General features: G+C 42.3%; 1 protein-coding gene and 1 long non-coding RNA gene across 2 annotated transcripts in view; both read right to left on the bottom strand.

The window, feature by feature from the left end:
* Positions 1–10,918, bottom strand: part of LOC309970793 — a 214,695-nt gene extending 203,777 nt beyond the window's left edge. Inside the window, exon 1 of the long non-coding RNA XR_014326705.1 lies at positions 10,732–10,918. This is a non-coding gene — a long non-coding RNA (uncharacterized lncRNA). The remainder of the gene's footprint in view (positions 1–10,731) is intronic.
* Positions 1–25,455, bottom strand: part of LDLRAD4 (low density lipoprotein receptor class A domain containing 4) — a gene marked incomplete at its 3' end in the record, with an annotated part of 302,663 nt that overhangs the window by 178,110 nt on the left and 99,098 nt on the right.

Genomic DNA, 25,455 nt, shown 5'->3' with positions numbered 1-25,455 from the left:
TATGTGCGCACTGGGTCACGACATAACATTTATTTCTTACTGTGAATCTTGGTCATGATATAAAACTCATTTCTCACTGATAAATACTATGCTATCAACAAAGATCCCTGAGTGAACAGTCACTTACAATCAGGAATTTGATGACTGTGTTGGCTGAGTATTAAAGATGTCCATGCACCAACTACTCCAGACTAATGGGGACACAGTGTAGTGACAAGAGCTCAGAAATGCCCCAGAACCTCCAGAGCTCCAAGGCTGAGCCTGCCCCTAGGCAGCAGAGCTGGGCTGAAAGGGACAATCTTCACAATTACCCCTGATGTGAAAATGAGGCAGTCTGGCTGCACAAGCCTACTCAGTGTTTATTAGAAGTCTGACATCAGTGGAAAAGACACTCAAGGAAAGGCTATTTATCTACAGAACACGAAGTTCATTTCCAGTACTTATTAAGAGATAACCAGAGCACTTATCAAAGGTCTGGGGCATAGAAGTGGCTCTCTGAAATGCAAATTTCATCAGGCTGCTTCCCTGCTCAATGTTCCTCAGTTGCTCCCCGCTGTCTTGAGGATGTAGTTCACCCTCGGGAGCATCCACGGCCTTTTGTAGTCCAGCCGCTGCCTCCCTTCCGGTTCTCATCTCCCTCCACTCCCACTGCGACCCCCACGCTCCAGCCAATCCTAAGCATCTCCACAAGGCACCCCTGCCAGCAATACCCTCACCTGGACCTGGCCCCCACGCCACCGTCAGCCTGGGCCTCTGCCCTGCAGGGCTCCCATCACACGCAGCCCTCTCTTACAGCACTGCTACCCCATTTCACTTTCCACTTTTCTGTCTCCACCAGGCAGGGTAGCTCCTTGGGGGCGAGAAATACACATCATTCCTATGTCCCCGGCACCAAACACAGGGCTCCAGTGATAACAGGTGCTCTGTAATGCTGAGCAGAATGAAAACCCTGAGTTATAAAGCAGAAACTAACACACCATGGTAAAGCAACTATATTCCAATAAAGATGTTAAAAACAAACAAACAAAAACAAATGGAAACCCTGAGAAGGAGGGTGAGCGGCTGCCATTCCTCAGTCCACACGTGCCCGGCCTGTGTGAGCCTGGCCTCAGCATCCAGTTCATGTCCACTGGCCTAAGGCCAGGCTGGTCTCCATTCTTCATCTTGATGTCCAGCTCACTGTTGGACACACGTGCACTGACTGAGCTCTCTCTCACAGAAAGAACTGTGGCCTCCTTCTCCACTGACCCTCTGCCCCACCTTGAGAGAAAGTCACAACACACACCAATGGGGTGACCAGAAAAGAGAACAGACAGCTCCTAAGGCCAACACACATCTCAGAGATAAGGACTTGAGCTGGTAAGAACTGTTACAGGGAACAGGTGAACACATCTTCCTGACATATAAAGACTGTATATTATGTACAAATTATACATGTTATATATTGTACATTATGTATTATATACATAGAGCATTATGTGAGTATGTGAGTGTGTGAAGACAGAGATAAAACATACCCATCAATAATGATGAATTGGGCTTCCCTGGTGGCACAGTGGTTAAGAATCTCCTGCCAATGCAGGGGACATGGGTTCGAGCCATGGTCCGGGAAGATCCCACATACCATGGAGCAACTAAGCCTGTGCGCCACAACTACTGAGCCTGCGCTCTAGAGTCCGTGAGCCACAACTACTGAGCCCACGTGCCACAAGTAATGAAGCCCATGAACCTAGAGCCTGTGCTCCGCAACAAGAGAAGCCACTGCAATGAGAGGCCTGTGCACTGCAAGGAAGAGTAGCCCCCACTCGCCACAACTAGAAAAAACAAAGCCCGCGTGCAGCAACAAAGACCCAACGCAGCCAAAAATAACTAAATAAATAAATTTAAAATAATAATAATGATGAATTAATACATGGCTTGGGGTGAAAGAGTCACACATACCAGGTTCATCTCAACAAGATGACAAATTCATTCCCAAAATCCAACAGACAACTGACTCTTGTGAAGTTATAATAAACATTAGAAACAGCAGCCATTACAAATGACAAAGCCATTATTGAAAAACACCCCAAACCTGTATCTGGCAAGCTTCTGGGGACAACGCAACATGACTCCACCCAGCCATCGTGCTCCCAATGGCACTCTCACCTGTGACGAGCCTGCTCTGCCCACATTCTGGGGAAGCGGAAACTCATCACCTGCTCAGCCATGCCACTCACTCACCTGGGTGGGCCATGGGCAGGAAGGCAAATCCGACCTGTTTTTGAAGGACTGCGTGGGATTAAAGGACAGAAGAGCCTGGCTCCTGGTCCTTGTCTCTGAAACAGGAGAACTTTTAAGCAAGAGAGTAAATCTTATCTTCTCGCCCATGATGGGCCAAGCCCACCCTTCTGGCCCGGTCCCAACCCACAGGGGAAACCCTGCCTGCTTCTTCCTAAGGACAGGGGATATTACTACCCAAGAAGACAAGAAGGAACAGGAGCTGCCCCCATAGCTGGGACTGACAAACCCCCAACACAGGTGAAAACTCAGTGTGTCTAATCCAGTGCATGACTTGTCAGAGCCTGGACACCATGTTCCCTGCTGCAGCACACTTATCCATGGAGATTCAGAGCACTTAGGAACCCTTGTTAACCCCTGCCAGCTTTCACAAAGGAAAGGGAGAGGGGGTTGTTCAGGATGGCACTCGGCTACAAACCATTCTGCACACCAGCAGCAGCATGATCAGCAGGGCTAGGGCATCTCAGAGCTTCCTGCCCTGTGCCCCACCTAGCTTCCTGCCACATCTGCCTCCAGGGTGGGGAGGGAAGTGCGGGGTGAGGCGGACATGCACTCCGTGGGGCTCAGCAGAAGCTCCGCTCCTTCCCAGTCCCCGCCTCTGTGGTGACCCCCTCCAGTCACCTACCCCCAGACGCTCCCCATACAGACTCCCTGAATCACAGAACTTCAAGCTGTCAAACACCTCATCTTAAAGAAGACCCCTGAGTCATTTCTAAGTTCTGACGGGCATTTCAAATAATAACAAAATAATACCTGATTATCTGTATGTATTTCTTTACACTGTAATATTGTTTCACATCTATTACATGGCTGGTCTTTCTCCACAGTCAAGTAATTTTACCCACCTCTCCTTTATAGACAGGTAAGACCAGAGTCAGAAAGCTGAAGGCTGCAAGGTTAGACTGTCACAAGATTCAACTTACAGGATTCTTCCCACTGGAAAGCCAGCCTCTGGACCACACCAGCGTGGCTTCTCCGGAGAAGCAGGACCAGGCTGCAGCACCCTCATGACCTCCCCACCACAAAAGAGAAGAATAAGAGCCCTTCCCCTGCCCGGGAGACTCAGGCCCTCAGCCTCTGCACTCCACACCTCTGGCGACCATGTCTATGCAGAAGCTGTGCAGCTGGCCAAACACCCACAGTAACAAAGAATAAAGAGAAATAAACCAAGAAAGACATACAGTTTGTCCTCTACCTCTCCAACTAAAGTAGTCCAGACAGCATGAACAGCACAAAAAAAACAACCACGGAAGAAAGTCCTAGCACTTTGCTGGACAAACAAATTCAGGTGAAAGAGGGGGCAAGCAAGAGGGAGAAGGCACTTGTCAGGTTAGGAGTGCAGACAACGGGTCACTGAGGCTTAGGCTCCTGCCACACTCCCCGTGACCTTGACAATGAAGCCAACTTTTCTATTTTCAAGTGTCCCCCCAGGCAAAGGGCCAGGTGGAACTAGAAAGCCTGTCAGAGGTCCTTTCCACCCCAAAATGCATGAAAGAAGAAATCCATGGACAGCGCAAATTAAAGCACTTATCAATAGTCTCTATAAAGTTCAAACAGGCCTTCCAAAACTTAAGGTGCTCCTAAACGACCTGGTCCCAAAACACGTACAAGAAAGTGCCTAGAGAAATAGCATAAATGAAGTGGATCAGGAGCCATCCAGGAGGAGCGGGGGAGGAGGGGAGGAATAGAGGCCATTTGCCCCACCCACGCAAGCCCAGGAAGCCTGCTGGGCTCCCAGGTGAGGTCCCCCGCCCTCTGAGACCAGGGGTAGGGAGCACACCTGGGCCCCTTCTGTTCCTTGAGCCTAAGCCCCACCCCCCACAGCCCCCAGGGCCCTTTCCAGCCCTGTGGGTCCTAAGCATTGGCCCCACCCACCACCCAAACCTCACCCTTGCTTACACCCCACCCTCCACAGCCAAGGCTTTTCCCCGCCCACTTTTTTTTTCTTTTCCCTTCTCCTCTTTTTACTATTTTGGTACTGTTGTACCTTCTGGTTATTGATTCATCTATATTTTTATTTTTATATTCTTCCTAACATAATTGTTAGTTTCCTAGTCTAATTTTATTTTTTGCTTTATTATTGTTCTCTCTCTCTTTTTTTTTTTTTGCCACCCTACTTGGCTTGCAGGATCTTGGTTCATGAGCCAGGGGTCGGGCCAAAGCTCCTGTGGTGGGGGCTCCATGTCAGAACCACTGGACTAACAGAGAACCTCAGACCCCAGGGAATATTCATCAGAGTGAGGTCTCACAGAGGTCCACATCTCAGCACCAAGACCCAGCTCTACCCAACAGCCTAAAAATTCCAGTGTTGGAAGCCTCAGGCCAAACACCTAGTAAGACAGGAACACAATCCGACTCATAAAAATAAAAAAAAAATGACATGGCAAAAAAATATGTCACAGATGAAGGAGCAAGGTAAAAACCTACAAGACCAAATAAATGAAGAGGAACTAGGCAATTTACCTGAAAAAGAATTCAGAGTAATGACAGTAAAGATGATCCAGAAACTTGGAAACAGAATGGAGGCACGGACTGAGAAAATACAGGAAATGTTTAACAAAGATCTAGAAGAACTAAAGAACAAACAAACAGAGATGAACAACACAATAACTGAAATGAAAAATACACTAGAAGGAATCAATAACAGAATAACTGAGGCAGAAGAACAAATAAGTGAGCCGGAAGACAAAAATGGTGGAAATAACTGCTGAGGAGCAGAATAAAGAAAAAAGAATGAAAAGAATTGAAGACAATCTCAGAGACCTCTGGGACAACACTAAACTCACCACCATCTGAATTATAGGGGTCCCAGAAGAAGAGAAAAAGAAAGGGTCTGAGAAAATATTTGAAGACATTATAGTCGAAAACTTCCCTAAGAAGGGAAAGGAAATAGTCACCCAAGTCCAGGAAGCACAGAGAGTCCCATACAGGACAAACCCTAGGAAAAACAGATGACACACATTAATCAAACTAACAAAAATTAAATTCAAAGAAAAATTATTAAAAGCAGCAACGGAAAAACAAAAAATAACATACAAAGGAATCCCCATAAGGTTATCAGCTGATTTTTCAGCAGAAACTCTGCAGGCCAGAAGGGAGTGGCAGGATATACTTAAAGTGATGAATGAGAAAAACTTACAACCAAGATTACTCTACCCAGCAAAGGATCTCATTCAGATTCAACAGAGAAATCAAAAGCTTTACAGACAATCAAAAGCTAAGAGAATGCAGAACCACCAAACCAGCTCTACAACAAACACTAAGGAAGCTTCTCTAGGCAGGAAACACAAGAGAAGAAAAAGACCCACAAAAACAAACCCAAAACAATTAAGAAAATGGTAATAGGAACATACATATAGATAATAACCTTGAACGTAAATGGATTAAATGCCCCAGCCAAAAGACATAAACTGGCTGAATGGATACAAAAACAAGACCCGTATATATGCTGTCTACAAGAGACCCACTTCAGACCTAGGGGCATATACAGACTGAAGGTGAAGGGATGGAAAAAGATATTCCACACAAATGGAAATCAAAAGAAAGCTGGAGTAGCAATACTTATATCAAATAAAATAGACTTTAAAATAAAGACTGTTACAAGAGATAAGGAGGGACACTACATAATGATCAAAGGGTCAATCCAAGAAGATATAACAATTATAAATGTTTATGAACCCAACATAGGAGCACCTCAATACATAAGGCAAATGCTAACAACCATGAAAGGAGAAATCAACAGTAATACAATAATAGTAGGAGACTTTAACACACCACTTATACCAATGGACAGATCAGCCAAACAGAAAATAAATAAGGAAACACAAGGTTTAAATGACACAACAGACCAGATAGATTTAATTGATATTTATAGAACATTCCACCCAAAAATGGCAGAATACACTTTCTTCTCATGTGCACACAGAACATTCTCCAGGATAGATCACATCTTGGGTCACAAATCAAGCCTCGGAAAATTTAAGAAAAATTGAAATCGTATCAAGTATCTTTTCTGACCACAGTGCTATGAGATTGGAAATCCATTACAGGAAAAAACTGTAAAAATCACAAACACATGGAGGTTAAACAGTGCGCTACTAAATAACCAAGAGATCACTAAAGAAATCAATAAAGAAATGAAAAAATACATAGAAACAAATGACAATGAAAACACGAATGACAACCCAAAACCTATGGGACGCAGCAAAAGCAGTTCAAATAGGGTAGGTTTATAACAATTCAATCTCACCTCAAGAAACAAGAAAAATCTCAAATAAACAATCTAACCCTACACTTAAAACAGCTAGAGAAAGAGGAACGAAGAAAACCCAAAGTCAGTAGAAGGAAAGAAATCATAAACATCAGAGCAGAAATAAATGAAAGAGAAATGAAGAAAACAATAGCAAAGATCAATAAAAATAAAAGCTGGTTCTTTGAGAAGATAAACAAAATTGGTAAACCCTTAGCCAGACTCATCAAGAAAATAAAGGGAGAGGATGCAAATCAATAAAATTAGAAATGAAAATGGAGAAATCACAACTGACACTGCAGAAATACAAAGGATTACAAGAGACTACTATAAACAACTATATGTCAATAAAATGGACAACCACGAAGAAATGGACAAATTCTTGGAAAGGTACAATTTTCCAAGACTGAACCAGGAAGAACTAGAAAATATAAACAGACCTATCACAAGTAATGAAATTGAAACCATAATTAAAAATCTTCCAACAAACGAAAGTCCAGGACCAGATGGATTCACAGGTGAATTCTATCAAACATTTAGAGAACAGCTAACACCCATCCTTCTCAAACTCTTCCAAAAGATTGCAGAGGGAGACACACTCCCAAATTCATTCTACAGAGCCACAATCAGCATGATACCAAAACCAGAAAAAGATATCACAAAAAAAGAAAATTACAGACCAATATTACTGATGAACATAGATGCAAAAATCATCAACATAATACTAGCAAAATCATCAACATAATACTAGCAACACATATTAATCATACACCATGATCAAGGGGGATTAGCCCAGGGATGCAAGATTCTTCAATACACACAAATCAATCATGTGATACACCACATTAACAAATTAAGGAATAAAAACCATATGATCATCTCAACAGATGCAGAAAAAGCTTCTGACAAAATTCAATACCCATTTACTTTAAAAACTCTCCAGAAAATGGGCACAGAGGGAAACTACTTCAACATAATAAAGGCCGTATATGACAAACCCACAGCAAGCATCATACTCAATGGTGAAAAACTGAAAGCATTTCCACTAAGATCAGGAACAAGACAAGGATGTCCACTCTCACCACTATTATTCAACATAGTTTTGGAAGTCCTAGCCACAGCAATCAGAGAAGAAGAAGAAATAAAAGGAATACAAATTGGAAAAGAAGAAGTAAAACTGTCACTGTTTACGGATGACATGATACTATACATAGAAAATCCTAAAGATGCCACCAGAAAACTACTAGAACTACTCAATGAATTTGGTAAGGTTGCAGGATACAAAATTAATGCACAGAAATATCTGGCATTCCTATACACCAACAACGGAAAATCAGAAAGAAAAATTAAGGAAATGATCACATTTACCATTGCAACAAAAAGAACAAAATACCTAGGAATAAACCTGCCTAATGAGGTGAAAGACTCATTCTCAGAAAACTGTAAAACACTGATGAAAAAAATCAAAGATGACATCAACAGATGGAGAGAGATACCATTCTTGGATTAGAAGAATCAATATTGTGAAAATGCCTATACTACCCAAAGCAATCTACAGATTCAATACAATCCCTATCAAATTACCAATGGCATTTTTTACAGAACTAGAAGAAAAAGTCTTAAAATTTGTATGGAAACACTAAAGACTCCAAATAGCCAAAGCAATCTTGAGAAAGAAAAATGGAGTTGGAGGAATCTGGCTCCCAGACTTCAAACTATACCACAAAGCTTCAGTAATCAAGACAGTATGGTACTGGCACAGAAACAGAAATATAGATCAATGGTACAGGATAGAATGCCCAGAGATAAACCCACGCATATATGATCACCTTATTTTTGATAAAGGAGGCAAGAACATACAATGGAGAAAAGAGAGCCTCTTCAGTAAGTGGTGCTGGGAAAACTGGACAGCTACATGTAAAAGAATGAAATTAGAACACTCCCTAACACCATACACAAAAATAAACTCCAAATGGATTAAAGACCTAAATGTAATACGAGACACTATAAAACTCTTAGAGGAAAACATAGGAAAAAACACTCTGACATAAACCACAGGAAGATCTTTTTTGACCCACCTCCTAGAGTAACGGAAATAAAAACAAAAATAAACAAATGGTACTTAATTAAACTTAAAAGCTTTTGCACAGCAAACATAAATGAGATGAAAAGACAACCCTTAGAATGGGAGAAAATATTTGCAAATGAAACAACAGACAAAGGGTTAATCTCCAAAATATACAAACAGCTCATGGAGCTCAGTATCAAAGCACCAAACAATCCAATTAAAAAATGGGTGGAAGACCTAAATAGGCATTTCACCAAGGAAGACATACAGATGGCCAGAGGCACATGAAAAGATGCTTAACATCACTAATTATTAGACAAATGCAAATCAAAATGACAGTGAGGTATCACCTCATGCTGGTTGGCTATTATCAAAAAATCTAGAAACATTAAATGCTGGAAAGGGTGTGGTGAAAAGGGAACCCTCATGCATTGTTGGTGGGAATGTATATTGATACAACCACTATGGAAAACAGTATGGAGGTTCCTTAAAAAACTAAAAATAGAACTACCATACGACCCAGCAATCCCATTACTGGGCATATACCCTGAGAAAATCATAATTCAAAAAGAGACATGTACCACAATGCTCAGTGCAGCACTATTTACAATAGCTAGGACATGGAACCAACCTAAATGTCCATCGACAGATGAATGGATAAAGATGTGGCACATATGTACAATGGAATATTACTCAGCCATAAAAAGAAACGAAATTGAATTATTTGTAGTGAGATGGATGGACCTAGAGACTGTCATAAAGTAAGCCAGAAAGAGAAGAACAAATACCGTATCCTAACGCATACATATGGAATCTAAAAAAAAAAAAAAAAATGGTACTGATGAACATAGTTGCAGGGCAGGAATAAAGATGTAGACATAGCGAATGGACTTGAGGACATAGGGTGGGAGGGGGAAGCTGGGGCGAAGTGAGAGTAGCATCAACATATATACACTACCGAATGTAAAATAGTTAGCTAGTGGGAAGCAGGAGCATAGCACAGGGAGATCAGCTCGGTGCTTTGCGATGACCTAGTGGGGTGAGATAGGGAGGATGGGAGGGAGGCTCAAGAAGGAGGGGATATGGGGACATATGTATGCATATGGATGATTCACTTTGGTGTACAACAGAAACTAACACAGTACTGTGAAGCAATTATACTCCATAAAGATCTATTAAAAAAAAAAGAAAGAAAACTCATTGGCTTTGAGATAAACACATAATTTACTGTGAGTCCAGGACTTACAGGAACAGATTTTTACTTTGAATTTCAAGTAATCAGTGTATCCTTATGGTCAAAAAAATAATAAAACCCAGCCAGGGAATCTCTGTCACTTTGAGACAGACAGGCTTCGAACAAAGTGACTTCAATCTAACAGGCTTTTACTATAAGTACATTTCAGTGTCCTATCAGTTTACTCTTATGATATTTCCCCATGTCTAGATACAAATGGGTGTTGTCAGAAGAGGAAACTGTCCGTGGGAAGGATTCATATACACAGGCTGTCTTCTAAGCGACACTGCTGAATTCTTACAAGCGAAGGGTGAAAAAGGTTCTTTATAATGAACTTCACCACCCTCCACAGAACACGACAAATCCTGACAGTGCTCATTTCTGTCACAGTGACTCCAGAACGAAAAGCGGCATGACTGTGTGGGAATGATCCGTCTGCTTCCCACAACCCCACATCCACTCTCAGGTGGCATCAGTGAAGATGCAGGAGGGGACAGCGTCTTCCCTGGGTCAACAAAAAGGCAGCACCCAGATCTGGACTTTCCACCCTAGTAACTCTCTGAACTTCTGGACACTGAGCTGACTCCCAGGGACTCCACGCCCTCACCTTCAGCCACCACCTGCAGAGCTGCGCCACATTCATTCATGCTCTGTGGCCACTCCCTGTGAGCACTTCACGCACACAGTTCCATAGGCCTGCTTGCCGGACTCCCAACCTTCCTCCGATGAGGAATTACTGAGAGACTCCTACATAAACAATACTATTCAAAGTACCGTCATCTGTGGGAATGCAGGAAACAGAACAAAGTGCCTCTGCTGAGGATTTTTAAATGGACTTGCTACTTGTATAACATGTGCCCCAAAACAAAAAATCAAATAATACCTGTCATTAAAGAACACTTTTTTTTTTTTTTTTTTTTTTTATTGTGGTATGCGGGCCTCTCACTGTTGTGGCCTCTCCCGTTGCGGAGCACAGGCTCCGGATGCGCAGGCTCAGTGGCCATGGCTCACGGGCCTAGCTGCTCCGCGGCATGTGGGATCTTCCCGGACCGGGGCACGAACCCGTGTCCCCTGCATCGGCAGGCGGACTCTCACCCACTGCGCCACCAGGGAAGCCCAAGAACACTTTTTTTAAAAAAGCAATAATGTTCAGTGGGGAAAACAATGGAAAAAAACAGATAAATTTTAAAATGAATACATATAATCCCATCACCAAAGCTAACCAGTATTAGTATCATGACGTGTATCCTTCAGTTAACTATGTGTGTAATATATATACTTTTAACAAAAGTAGTATCATATTATAGACTTGTATAATGTCTTCATTTAATATATATTTAAACTCATTCTACGTTAATTATTCTTTGAAACAGAACATTTATATGACAGTATATTTGAGGACAATCTTTTTGTTTTTTTGTAATTTATTTTATTTTATTTTATTTTATTTTGGCTATGTTGGGTCTTCGTTGCTGCACGTGGGCTTTCTCTAGTTGTGGCAAGCAGGGGCTACTCTTCGTTGTGGTGCGCATGCTTATTGAAGTGGCTTCTCTGGTTGCGGAGCACGGGCTCTAGGCCGGCAGACTTCAGTAGTGCAGCATGCAGGCTCAGTAGTTGTGGCACGCAGGCCCTAAAGCATGTGGGCTTCAGTAGTTGTGGCTCACAGGCTCTAGAGCACAGGCTCAGTAGTTGTGGCACACAGGCTTAGTTGCTCCGCAGCATGTGGGATCTTCCCGGACCAAGGATCAAACCAGTGTCCCCTGCATTGGCAGGTGGATTCTTAACCCCTGCGCCACCAGGGAAGTCCTGAGGACAAACTTTCAAAATTCAGAGTAAAACTGATCTTCACTCGCTGCTGATAACAAGACCAGGCCTTGGTAGAGAATAGGCACAGTACATGATTACTAAGAGATCTTCAACACTGACGGGCACTGCAAAAAGTGAAGTGTCGAGCTGTATAATGACTCCACTTAAAAGAGCGCTCCAGTGCTGTTAATTTGGCAATTAAAATGTTTCACATTTTTTTAAAATGATACTTAATTATAAAGACTTAAGGTATCTATGAGGCCAGAACCAATATTTATTTTATTTTTATTAAAGTACTACTCCTGACACTACATATTTTATCATGGAAATGAGAACTACTATTATCTTTGTCAGCTACCCAAACACGTCCTGAAAGCCAAGGTCATGAGTCAACACTAAGTCGAAGGCAACACGATAGTTAAAAATGCAAAGCAGAGATGAATGGATAAAAAAGATGGGCACATATATACAATGGAATACTACTCAGCCATAAAAAGAAATGAAATTGCATTATTCGTAGTGAGGTGGATGGACCTAGAGTCTGTCATACAGAGTGAAGTAAGTCAGAAAGAGAAAAACAAATACCGTATGCTAACACATATACATGGAATCTAAAAAAAAAAAAAAAATGGTTCTGAAGAACCTAGGGGCAGGACAGGATTAAAGATGCAGATGTAGAGAATGGACTCGAGGACATGGGGAGGGGAAGGGTAAGTTGGGACAAAGTGAGAGAGTGGCATGGACATATATACACTACCAAATGTAAATAGATAGCTAGTGGGAAGCAATTGCATAGCACAGGGAGATCAGCTCGGTGCTTTGTGACCACCTAGAGGGGTGGGATAGGGAGGGTGGGAGGGCAAGAGGGAGGGGATATGGGGATATATGTATATGTATAGCTGATTCACTTTGTTATACAGCAGAAACTAACATGACACTGTAAAGCAATTATACTTCAATAAAAATGTTAAAAAAAAATGCAAAACGGCCCTCAGAGCTGACTCCTAGACTCCTCTGACATGATGCATAGCAGATTTTGTTCTGTTGGAACAAAGCTCTTTTTGATGCTGGAATAATTAAACCACACAGACACACTTGGGAAATCTGCATTTTAATTTCTACTATCATCTTCCTCTGGTTCAGTCCTAAAGAATTTCATTAAGGGAAGTAACTTGCAGCCTGTTCACTACCCACCCCAATTCTCTATTCTTATTCTCAAAACTTTCTGCCAGTTGGCTTTTTTTTTTTTTTTTTTGCGGTACACAGGCCTCTCACTGTTGTGGCCTCTCCTGTTACAGAGCACAGGCTCCGGACGCGCAGGCTCAGCAGCCATGGCTCACGGGTCCAGCCGCTCCCCGGCATGTGGGATCTTCCCGGATTGGGGCACGAACCCGTGTCCCCTGCATCGGCAGGTGGACTCTCAACCACTGTACCACCAGGGAAGCCCTGCCAGTTGGCATTTTTATGGTTAACCTGATAACTACAGCACATAGAACTGGTTAGAAACATGATTAGTTTTCCCCAAAAGATGAGTTGGTCTCTCGTAGCGCAAGCAAAGAAAGAAAAAAAACAGTAGTTTTCCAATTAAGCTCTTCTCTGAAGGCATAAAATATCCAGCAAGCTCAAACACAGTGATCCATCAGCTTCTCATGTAATTTTCATAATGGAAGTCAGAAAGAACCTTCCTGCCCTTAACACAATTAAAAACTAAATATCACTCAAGAATAATTTATATTTATCATCTTTGCGTTCGCCTTTTCATTTATATTGTACTGGTTTCCATACAGTTAGATCTGTCAAGCTGTTTTCTGCTATATTCACCTTCTGAATTTTTTACTTGTTTTATTCAATTTGTCTTCTAAGGTGTGTTCACATTTCTACTAAGGTCCAGCTGGAAACATGAGGAAGCATACCTGACACAAGCAGATCGAGGCCCAAAGGTCCTCTGGGCCATGTCCCGCCAGGACAGTGGCTTCAGAGCCAGACGGCCACAATAGGTCGGCTCTGTGTTATTCCTAAACAGCAGCTCCAAATCGCACCTTGATCTCATATGTGTCAGTCTCTCTACCCACAGATGTTACTGGCACATCCCAAAGCTCCAAGCATAAGTCTACTGGGCCTGCAAAAGACTCTGAATGATAAGGTCACTAGAACACTAACCTGACACAAATGTATGAAAGTAAAATTGTGATTCACATGCTGAGCCCCAGAAATGTTCCCTGACAAGCCGTGAGAATGTCGGACTAGAACTGCTGCCTGACGGTCCCACTACACACGTCAGCACAGCCCGAAAGCCTTAGCACAAGTTCGTGTATCAGGCAGAGTACCTACAACAAATCCCAAAGCGGCCTCTCTTCTCTCACACCTCTGCTCACACTGTAGTCCAAACACACTTCTGTGGGCAAACAAGCACATGTTTACGCCTTGCTTGCCCACTAGACCATATGTGGTCAACACAAGCCTACTCCATGAGCTTGCCGCCACAGCATGGGGGCAGGGGTCTGGCTCTGCCACAACATACACACACACACACACCCGCTGCCCCCCACAACTGATGGGGCGAAGCCCAGGAAGGACAGCACGGTGTGCGGCTCACACCACGTCAGCAGAGAGAGGCCCTGAATGGGAAATACGTGCCTCCTGACTCCTCACCCACCCGGACCACCACCAAGGCTCCACAGCCCTACCGTGTGGCCTTCATCACCGCGACCACACCTGACATGGGGAGGCAGCACAGGGGCATCCAGACGGCCTGAGAGATCAGGCCGGAGAGCTGACGTCCTCATCTCCCAGTGGATGAGGCTTGGGGCCATGGCGACATGGCTGTCCTGCCTGGGGCCTGTCCGTAGAGCCATGGAGACACCCCCCAAAGGGAAGTGCCCCAGCAAGTGCACGCACCTCTTCAAACCCAGGGTCCCCTAGTAGAAAGTGTCTCCAAGAAGGCTGGCAGGCAGCACACACCAGAACGACAGAAGAAATGGGAATGTACCTTCAGAGGCCCATTTTGAGTGAACTACAGAAGGAAAGTCTGTGGCCTCAGTGAAGATCTTCTTGACGAGCAATGGGCTCCTTTCACAGGGTTGCTTGCTGCCCAGAAGTGTACACCTGCACTCCTACTCCTCCCCCACACTCTACGAGCCAGTATCTACAACGCATTCAACACCCACATGTCTGCTGCAAACCTTAAAGGCAACTCTTAATGCAAAATTCAGTGGGGTTGCTATCCTCATCTCCCACCCATCTGCCTCCTCCTCTGGGGAAAAAGGGACCAAATTTAGTGGGGAGAAAATGGCGGAAATGGTGGCATAGAACAATAACCAGTTCTCCCCAGGGCCAGGAACAGACACCTCCACAACCCTCTCACTTGTACTACCATCTCTTCTTGTGCTCAGTTTCCACTCCTGAGAGGCCTTGTGTGAGAAGTTGTCCAACTGCCCTGCCTCTCAGTGGCCTTTTCACCTTTTGAAACATGATACTAGACATTTCTTTTTGGGTCAAATTATCTTTGTAAATAACTTTAGATGGCCAGTACATTTAAAGGTAGAAAAATTGCATGTTATATTGACTTATATTCTTTCCATGACTATTTACCATCATTTTGTATGTGTGACCTGGAAATTCCATGACTTAAAAATTCACGGATCTTTTGGCATACTGACTGATTTTAGTGCTAATATCTCTAACAGAGGCCCAAGACCCAACCAAATGAAACTCACGATAGCACAGAGAGCAACAACTCAACAGGATCATCACTGGTAAAGGCCAGTACCTGTCTTTGCTGGGTACAGTGTAATACTGTATATCTCCTCACCTGTATTTACCTTCCTATATCCCTCATTAGATTACAACCTTCTTGAAGGCAGAAAACACATTTTTCTGACCAAAGAAGTTCTACAGGATATTCATTCCTAAAATAAACCTGTTTCCAAAGTGGCTCTGAGATGCGATTTTTTCTCCACTGATAATAGGAGAAGGAAGGAGATAAATGTAATACAGAAAAGCTTAGGTAAAAACCCAGTAATCGTGAAATCCTAAATTAAGTTGAGTACATTAATATGAATTCCTAAGATCTTTCATCTTGTGATATGTATATATGCCCAGCTCTGTCCACTGGAAAGGCCTAAAAACAATGACCTAGTATAGTGAGTATCCCTAGTACTCAAACTATATGCTCTTAAAATGCAATTTTCCATTAAAAGAAACCAAGGATTTTTGGAAAAAATGGCTGTTTCCAAGTCTAATTTGCAAAATGTGCAAGAGGAGCCTAGAACATCTTGTCATACCAGATAACAAGGAGCCTAGAACATCTTGTCATACCAGATAACAAGGAAACCACCAAAGACCACTGCAGTCACATCAAAAGAACTCAGCAGACAACTGGAAGAGGTTCACACTGGTCAAGCATGGGACTGTTTGGACTTTAATAACAGTAATAATCATAGTGAATTGAAACCATTTGTTTAAATCCATAAGTTCAGAATTACTATACTTTAAAAACTAATCAGTCATCTTTTGAGGATGACAGGAAAACTTGGTAGCTAAAACGAATATCAAGCATTTATATGACCTATACCATTGGGTAAATGAGGGGAAGCATCTCCTTACAAAAATGCTCCAGCTAATAAAAAACCAAAATAACGGAATTACAACTTGACCAGTTTATAGTCCAATAAATAACAGAGCAAGGAACATAACATAAAAACATGGACACAAAGACATTACATGCCTCCTGATGAAAGAAAAACAGCATAACTTCTAATCTTGCCAAAGTGAACAAATTCTGATCAAGCTCCTGGATACAGCTACAATTTATAAGAATTACAGGTAAAAGAAACATGTGTAACTGCACTAGGGCTGTGCAGGTAGCACAACACTGAGTGAAGAAAACCATGGGTCATCAGGCCCCAGATTTTTAACAAATAATCTTCAAGGAAAACAAAAGGATAGAGAGAGAACCTGTATATTAAAAGAAACTTAAAAGACATAGCACTTTTTTTAATTGGGAAAGATTAAACTTGGATGATAAAATCATAAAGAAGTATCAGGAAGTCATTATTATAAAAGTCACTAGTGGCTACTTTTGGAAAGAAGAGGGTAGGAATGGGATGTGATGGGAAAGGGGCACCTATAGGGGCTTCTTGGGGGTGGGGGGTAAAGTTCTATTCTTGACTTCAGTGGTGGTTACAGGCATAATCACCAGAGAACATTTTACTAAACTATGTGTTTGTTTTATATGTTTTTTATCTGTTTTATTTTACAGTAAAAAGATAAAAGTTTTGGGACTTCCCTAGTGGTCCAGTGGTAAAGAACCCGCCTTCCAATGCAGGGGACGTGGGTTCGACCCCTGGTCAAGGAACTAAGATCCCACATGCTGCAGGGCAACTAAGCCCGCGTGCTGCAACTATTGGGCTTGTGCGCCTCAATGAGAGAGCCCGGGTGCCACAAACTACAGAGCCCACACGCCACAACTAGAGAGAGAAAATCTGCACGCCAAAACTAGAGAGAAGTCTGTATGCCACAACGAAGAGCCCATGTTGCAATGAAAGATCCGACATGCTGCAAGTAATGTCCAACACAGCCAAAAATAAAATTGATTAATTAATTTTAAAAAAGAGAGAGAGCAGACTGCTCCATCTCCTAAAAAAAAAAAAAAAAAAAAAAACCAAAGTGGGGAGCAGAGATACAAAGGAGTAGAGTAATTATATGCAATTGACGTTAAATTCATGTCCATTTAAAATAAATTGTTATGACTTGAGGATATTTTATGTAATCTCCATGGTACTGACAAAAAAAATCTACAGAGTATATACAAAGGGAAATAATGGACAAAAATTCTGTAAGACATACAGAAAACAAATTTTAAAAAAACAAAAATAAGTCCTTCCTTAAATGGATTAAACTCCCCAGTCAAAAGACACAGATTGGCAAAGTTTGGAATAAAAAAAGAAAAAAAAAACAAGATCCAACTATATTCTGTCTGTAGGAGACTTACTTTGGATATAAGGAAACAGAGTGAAAATGAAAGAATGGAAAAAGATATTGCAGGCAAATACAAATGAAAAGAGAATAGGAGTGGCTGTATCCGACAAAATAGACATTAAGTTAAAAACAATTACAAGAGACAAACAAGAATATTACATATGATAAAAGGACTTCCCTGGCAGTCCAGTGGTTGAGACTCCAAGCTCCCAATGCAGGGGACACCGGTTCCATCCCTGGTCAGGGAACTAAGATCCTACATGCCACGAGGTGTGGCCAAATAAATAAATAAATAAACTATACTTCAATAAAAAATAAAACAAATATTATAAAATAAAATAAGAAGATATAACAATTATAAACATATATGGACCAATCATCAAAGCTTAAAAATATGAATCTATATTGACAGAATTGAAGAGAAGAATTAGACAGCTCTACAATAACAGAAGACTTCAATACCCCCCTTTCAATAACAGATACAAAGAAGTCAATAGGGAAATACAGGACTTGAACAACACTACAGACCAACTGTACACTAGCAGACATGTACAAAACACTCCACCCAATAACAGCAGAATGCACATTTTTCCAAATGTACATGGAATATTCTTCAGGATAGAACATTTGTTGGGCCAGAAAACAAGGTAATGAATTTTAAAAGACTGAAATCACTCAAGAAATCTTTCTGCTCACAGTGGGAAAAAACTAGAAATCTATACCAGAAGTGGAAAATTCACAAACCTGAGGAACCTAAATAACATGCTATTAGACAACCAATAGGTCAAAGAAGAAATCATAAGGGAAATTAGAAAATAACTTGAGACAAATGAAAATAAAAACACATATCAAGGGCTTCCCTGGTGGCACAGTGGTTGAGAGTCCACCTGCTGATGCAGGGGACACGGGTTTGTGCCCCAGTCCGGGAAGATCCCACATGCCACGGAGCAGCTGGGCCCGTGAGCCATGGCCGCTGAGCCTGCGCATCCGGAGCCTGTGCTCCGCAAGGAAAGAGGCCACAACAGTGAGAGGCCTGTGTACCGCAAAAAAAACAAAACAAAACAAACAAAAAACGTATCAAAACTTGTGAAATGTAGCAAAGCAGTGTTAAGAGAGAAATTTATAGCTATAAATACTTATATTTAAAAAGATCTCAAATCAACAACCTCCCTTTACACCTTAAGAACTAGGAAAAAAGAACAAAATAACCCAAAAGCTAGAAGGATAGAAACAATAAAGATTAGAGATAAATGAAACAGAGAATAGAAAAACAGCAAAAAAAAAATCAATGAAACCAAGTGGGTTCTTCAAAAGGATCACCAAGATTGTCAAACTTTTAGCTAGACTACCCAAGAAAAGATTCAAAATAATAAAATAAAAGAGGAAAGTGGAAACATTACTGCCAATTTTACAAAAATAAGAAGGATCATAAAAGAGTACTATGAACAATTATATGCCACATACTGGATACACAGAAGAAATGCACAAACTCCTAGAAACACATAACTAACAAAGACTGAATCATGGAAGAAATAAAAAATCTAAACAGACATATAACAAGTAAGACAACTGAATCATTAATCAAAAAAGCTCCCATTAAAATAAAAAGTCCCAAACTAGATGTCTTCACTGGTGAGTTCTACCAAACATTTAAAGAATTAACACCAATCTTTCTCAAACTCTTCCAGAATATTGAAGATGAAGTTAGGAACACTTCCTAACTCATTCTATGAGAACAGAATTACTGATATCAAAGCCAGACAAAGACACTATAAGAAAAAAAACAAAAGGAAACTACAAACTAATATCCCTTATGAACACTGATGCAAAAGTCCTCAAGAAAATACTAGCAAACCAAAATCAACGGCATATTAAAAAGATTATACAACGTGACAAAGTAGGATTATTCTCTGAATGCAAAGATTATTCACATAATTGATAAACATCAATGTGATACAACACATTAACAAAATGAAGGGAAAAAAACACATGATCATCTCAACTGATGCAGAAAAAAAGGATTTAACGAAATTCAACACCCATCCATGATTTAAAAACAAAACAAAAACAAACAAACAAAAAAACCACTCAACAAACCTAGGAACAGAAGGAAAATACCACACATCATAAAGGCCATTTATGAAACACTCACAGATAATATCACACTCAATGATGAAAGACTGAAAACAAAACTTTTCCTCTAATACTGGGAACAAGACAAGGATACCTACTTTCATCACTTCTACTGGAAGTCCTAGCCAAAGAAATTTGGTAAGAAAAATAAATAAAAGACATCCAAATTGGAAAAGAAGTAAAATTATCTCTGTTCACAAATGACATGATACTAACATGTAGAAAACCCTAAAGATTCCACATAAAGACAAAAAAGAAAAACTATTGGAACTAATAAATGAATACAGCAAAGCTGTAGGATACAAAATCAACACACAAAAATCAGTTACATATCTATACACTAACAATGAACAACACAAAAAGGAAATTAAGATAAAAATTCCATTTACAATAGCATTAAAAATAGTAAAATACTTAGAAATAAACTTAACCAAGTAGATGTACACTGAAAACTAAAAAACAATGCTGAAAGAAATGAAAGACACCAATAAATGGAAAGACATACTAAGTTCATAAATTAGAAGACTTAATATTTTTAAGAAGACTTATTATTATTATTCATTTTTTTTTTTGCGGTATGCGGGCTTCTCCCCATTGTGGCCTCTCCCGTTGCAGAGCACAGGCTCCAGACGCGCAGGCTCAGCGGCCATGGCTCACGGGCCCAGCCTCTCTGCAGCATGTGGGATCTTCCTGGACCGGGGCACGAACCCATGTCCCCTGCATCGGCAGGCGGACTCTCAACCACTGCGCCACCAAGGAAGTCCCAAGAAGACTTATTATTGTCAAGATGTCAATATTATCCAGTGATCCCACAGATTCAATGCAATCAGTATTAAATTCTAAATGACAGTTTTTGCAGAAATAGAAAAATTTATTCTAAAATTCATATGAAACATCAAGGGACCCCAAATAGGCAAACAATCTTGGAAAAGAAGAACCAAGTTGAAGATCTCACACTTCCTGATTTCCAAACTTGCTACAAAGCTACAGTAATTAAAACAGTGTGGTACAGGGCTTCCCTTACTTTAGGGGTGCCAGGGGTCTACTGGTCAGATTACCTCAGATAATTCAAAATTGGCTAGTTTAAGATTCCACTCCTGGGAGAGGCTGAAACTGTAATTAACTTAGGTATTAAGTCTTGGTTTGGTGATGAGGACTAAGCACAAGTGACTCCACTTTAGGCCTGTTGTCTCTTTTTTAACAATACTCAAAATATATAAAGAACACTACAACTCAAAAATTCACATAAAAGCAAACCACCTGATTAAAATATGAGCAAAAGACTTGAATAGACATTTCTCCAAAGAAGATATACAAATGGCCAATAAGCACATGCAAAGATGTTTAACATTACAAATCATTAGGAAAGTGCAAATCAAAACCACAGTGAGCATCACGGGGTTCAGCTGCCCGGCAGCAGGTGCGCCCTCCACAAATCCCAGCCACCTGGGCCTGGGTCTGGCCTAATACTGGGCTGCGGGGGTGGGCCACCCTGGAGCGGACCCAAACCCTGGGCCAAAAAAAGCTCAGGGGCCACCCAAAGGCTTCCCGGGTTCTGAGGGGCTGTGGCATCCAGCTTCCACCAGTACACTGCAGGGACCTTGCCTCAGGAGGAGAAGGAGGGGAGGATTTACCTATATTCACGGGACAGGCATGCATGGACATGCACATCCTTCTAGACTGGTTCAAAGGAGAGCACCAGTAAACCAGTGGACTTTGACCCACCCATAGAGCAAGTGGAAAAGATCCTAGATGATCTCCATGATGATACAACAAAAAGGGCAAGAAGATCTTGCAATACATTTGACCATGAAGACAGCTGAGCAAACTCCAAGCAGTGAAGATCTGGATCTTTGGCTTTCCCTGAATTCGTCAACCTCCAGGAAATGAGAGAATGGTCAAAAGCAGGGACCAAGAGATTGAATATACAGACAATAGCCAGACCAAAAATAAAAATACAACTCCGATCTACAGTCTGCAGCAATCAGTCCAGGAAGCCAAACAACCCCAATAGCAATCAACACAAAATGGCCAGGACTTGATTAATAACTGACAGCTTTGCTAATTTTTGCCCTTGATATCAACTGAGGAACAACTGGGAAAGCAAAATATGCCTAACCAATCACATATGATGCACAGCTTCTAGTTAGCCCACCTACAATTTCCCCAAGCCAACACTTCCTCCTTCCAGCACACCTTTCTTCACTTTATATAAAGTTTTCCCTCTCCTCTGCCTGCTTTTGAGACTCTGCCAAACACAAGTGATGGGTGGCTGACTCACTTGTAATGGCAAGCTCTGAATAAATAGCCTTTGCTTGATCCCATAAAAAACAAATAAACAAAAAAACCCCAAAACAACAACAAAAAACCACGAGACACCACTTCACCACCCATCAGATTGGTTATTATCAAAAAGAAAAGAGACCTTCAAGATGGCGGAGGAATAAGACGTGGACATCACCTTCTTCCCTACAAATACATCAGAAATACATCTACATGTGGAACACTTCCTACAGAACACCTACTGAATGCTGGCAGAAGACCTCAGACTTCCCAAAAGGCAAGAAACTCCCCATGTACCTGGGTAGGGCAAAAGAAAAAATAAAAAACAGAGGCAAAAGAATAGGGAAAGGACCTACCCCTCTGAGAGGGAGCTGTGAAGGAGGAAAAGTTTCCACACACTAGGAAGCCCCTTCACTGGCAGAGACTGGGGGTGGCAGGGGGAAAGCTTCAGAACCACAGAGGAGAGCGCAGCAACAGGGGTGCAGAGGGCAAAGCAGAGAGATTCCCGCACAGAGGATTGGTGCCGACCAGCACACACCAGCCTCAGAGGCTTGTCTGCTCACCCACTGGGGTGGGTGGGGGCTGGGAGCTGAGGCTCGGGCATCGGAGGTCAGATCCCAGGTAGAGGACTGGGGTTGGCTGCGTGAACACAGCCTGAAGGGGGCTAGTGTGCCACGGCTAGCTGGGAGGGAGTCCGGGAAAAATTCTGGACCTCCCTAAGAGGCAAGAGACCATTGTTTCAGGGTGCGCGAGGAGAGTGGATTCAGAGCACCGCCTAAATGAGCTTCAGAAACAGGCGTGAGCCGCGGCTATCAGCGCGGAAACCAGAGACGGGCATGAAATGCTAAGGCTGCGGCGGCAGCCACCAAGAAGCCTATGTGCAAGCACAGGTCACTATCCACACCTCCCCTCCCGGGAGCCTGTGCAGCCCACCACTGCCAGGATCCTGTGATCTAGGGACAACTTCCTCAGGAGAATACACGGCGCGCCTGAGGCTAATGCAACATCACGCTGGCCTCTGCCGCCGCAGGCTTGCCCCGCATTCCATACCCCACCCTCCCCCAACCCCCACCCCCGGCCTGAGTGAGCCAGAGCCCCCCTAATCAGCTGCTCCTTTTAACCCCGTCCTGTCTGGGCGAAGAACAGACGCCCTCAGACGACTACATGCAGAGGCAGGGCCAAATCCAAAGCTGAAACCCAGGAGCTGTGCAAACAAAGAAGAGAAAGGGGAATCTCTCCCAGCAGCCTCCGGAGCAGCTGATTAAACCTCCATGATCAATTTGATGCACTCTGCATCTCTGGAAATACCTGAACAGACAACAAATCATCCCAAAATTGAGGTGGTGGACGTTGGGAGCAACTGTAGACTTGGGGTTTGCTTTCTGCATCTAATTTGTTTCTGGTTTTATGTTTATCTTAGTTTACTATTTAGAGTTTATTATCACTGGCAGATTTGTTTATTGATTTGGTAGCTCTCTTCCTTTTTTTTATATATAGATTTTTTCTTCCTTTTTCTCTTTTTGTGAGTGTGCGTGTGTATCCTTCTTTGTGTGATTTTGTCTGTATAGCTCTGCTTTTACCATTTGTCCTAGGGTGCTACCTGTCCGGTTTTTTTTTTTTTTTTAGTTTAGTTTTTAGAGCTTGTTATCATTGGTGGATTTGTTCTTTGGTTTGGTTGCTATCCTCGTTCTTTTTTTTATCACGTTTTAACTTTTTATTTTTTTTTTTATTTTTATTTATTTATTTTTTTTTTTTGCGGTACGCGGGCCTCTCACTGTTGTGGCCTCTCCCGTTGCGGAGCACAGGCTCTGGACGCGCAGGCTCAGCAGCCATGGCTCATGGGCCCAGATGCTCCGCGGCATGTGGGATCTTCCCGGACCGGGGCACGAACCTGCGTCCCCTGCATCGGCAGGCGGACTCTAAACCACCGCGCCACCAGGGAAGCCCCTAACTTTTTATTTTTAATAATTTAAAAAAGTTTTTATCTTAATAATTTTATTTTATTTTTTCTTTCATTCTTTCTTTTTTTCTCCTATTTCTTCTGCGACATGTGACTGACAGGATCTTCGTGCTCCAACCGGGTGTCAGGCCTGTGCCTCTGAGGTAGCAGAGCCGAGTTCAGGACATTGGTCCACCAGAGACCTCTTGGCCCCACGTGATATCAAACGGCAAACGTTCTCCCAGAGATCTCCACCTCAACGCTAAACCCAGCTCCACTCAATGACCAGCAAGCTACAGTGCTGGACACCCTATGCCAAACAACTATCAAGACAGGAACACAACCCCACCCATTAGCAAAGAGGCTGTCTAAAATCATAATAAGGTCACAGACACCCCAAAACACACCACCCGACACAGTCCTGCCCACCAGAAAGACAAGATCCAGCCTCATCCACCAGAACACAGGCACCAGTCTCCTCTACCAGGAAGCCTACACAACCCACTAAACCAACCTTAGCCACTGGGAGCAGACACCAAAATCAACGGGAAGTACGAACATGCAGCCTGCAAAAAAGAGACCTCAAACACAGTAAGTTAAACAAAATGAGAAGACAGAGAAACACACAGCAGATGAAGGAGCAAGGCAAAAACCCACCAGCCCAAACAAATAAAGAGGAAATGGGCAGTCTACCGGAAAAAGAATTCAGAGTAATGATAGTAAAGATGATCCAAAATCTGGTAAATAGAATGGAGAAAATACAAAAAACGTTTAACAAGAACCTAGGAGAACTAAAGAGCAAACAAACTATGATGAACAACACAATAAATGAAATTAAAAATTCTCTAGAAGGGGGCCTCTCTGGTGGTGCACTGGTTGAGAGTCCGCCTGCTGATGCAGGGAACACGGGTTCGTGCCCCAGTCCGGGAAGATCCCACATGCTGTGGAGCAGCCGGGCCCGAGAGCCATGGCCGCTGAGCCTGCGCGTCCGGAGCCTGTGCTCCGCAACGGGAGAGGCCACAACAGTGAGAGACCCACATACAGCAAAAAAAAAAAAAAAAATTCTCTAGAAGGAATCAATAGCAGAATAACTGAGGCAGAAGAACGGATAAGTGATCTGGAAGATAAAATAGTGAAAATAACTATCACAGAGCAGAATAAAGAAAAAAGAATGAAAAGAATTGAGGACAGTCTCAGAGACCTCTGAGACAAGATTAAATGAACCAACATTCGAATTATAGGGGTCCCAGAAGAAGAAGAGAAAAAGCAAGGGATTGAGAAAATATTTGAAGAGATTATAGTTGAAAGCTTCCCTAACATGGGAAAGGAAATAGTTAATCAAGTCCAGGAAGCACAGAGAGTCCCATACAGGATAAATCCAAGGAGAAAGACGCCAAGACACATATTAATCAAACTATCAAAAATTAAATACAAAGAAAGCATATTAAAAGCAGCAAGGGAAAAACAACAAATAACACACAAGG

The sequence above is a fragment of the Leucopleurus acutus genome (genome assembly GCF_964270905.1).
Source record: "Leucopleurus acutus genome assembly, chromosome: 13".
Taxonomy (NCBI): domain Eukaryota; kingdom Metazoa; phylum Chordata; class Mammalia; order Artiodactyla; family Delphinidae; genus Leucopleurus; species Leucopleurus acutus.
Note: the sequence above shows the minus strand (reverse complement) of the source record. Positions and strands in the feature narration are given on the sequence as shown.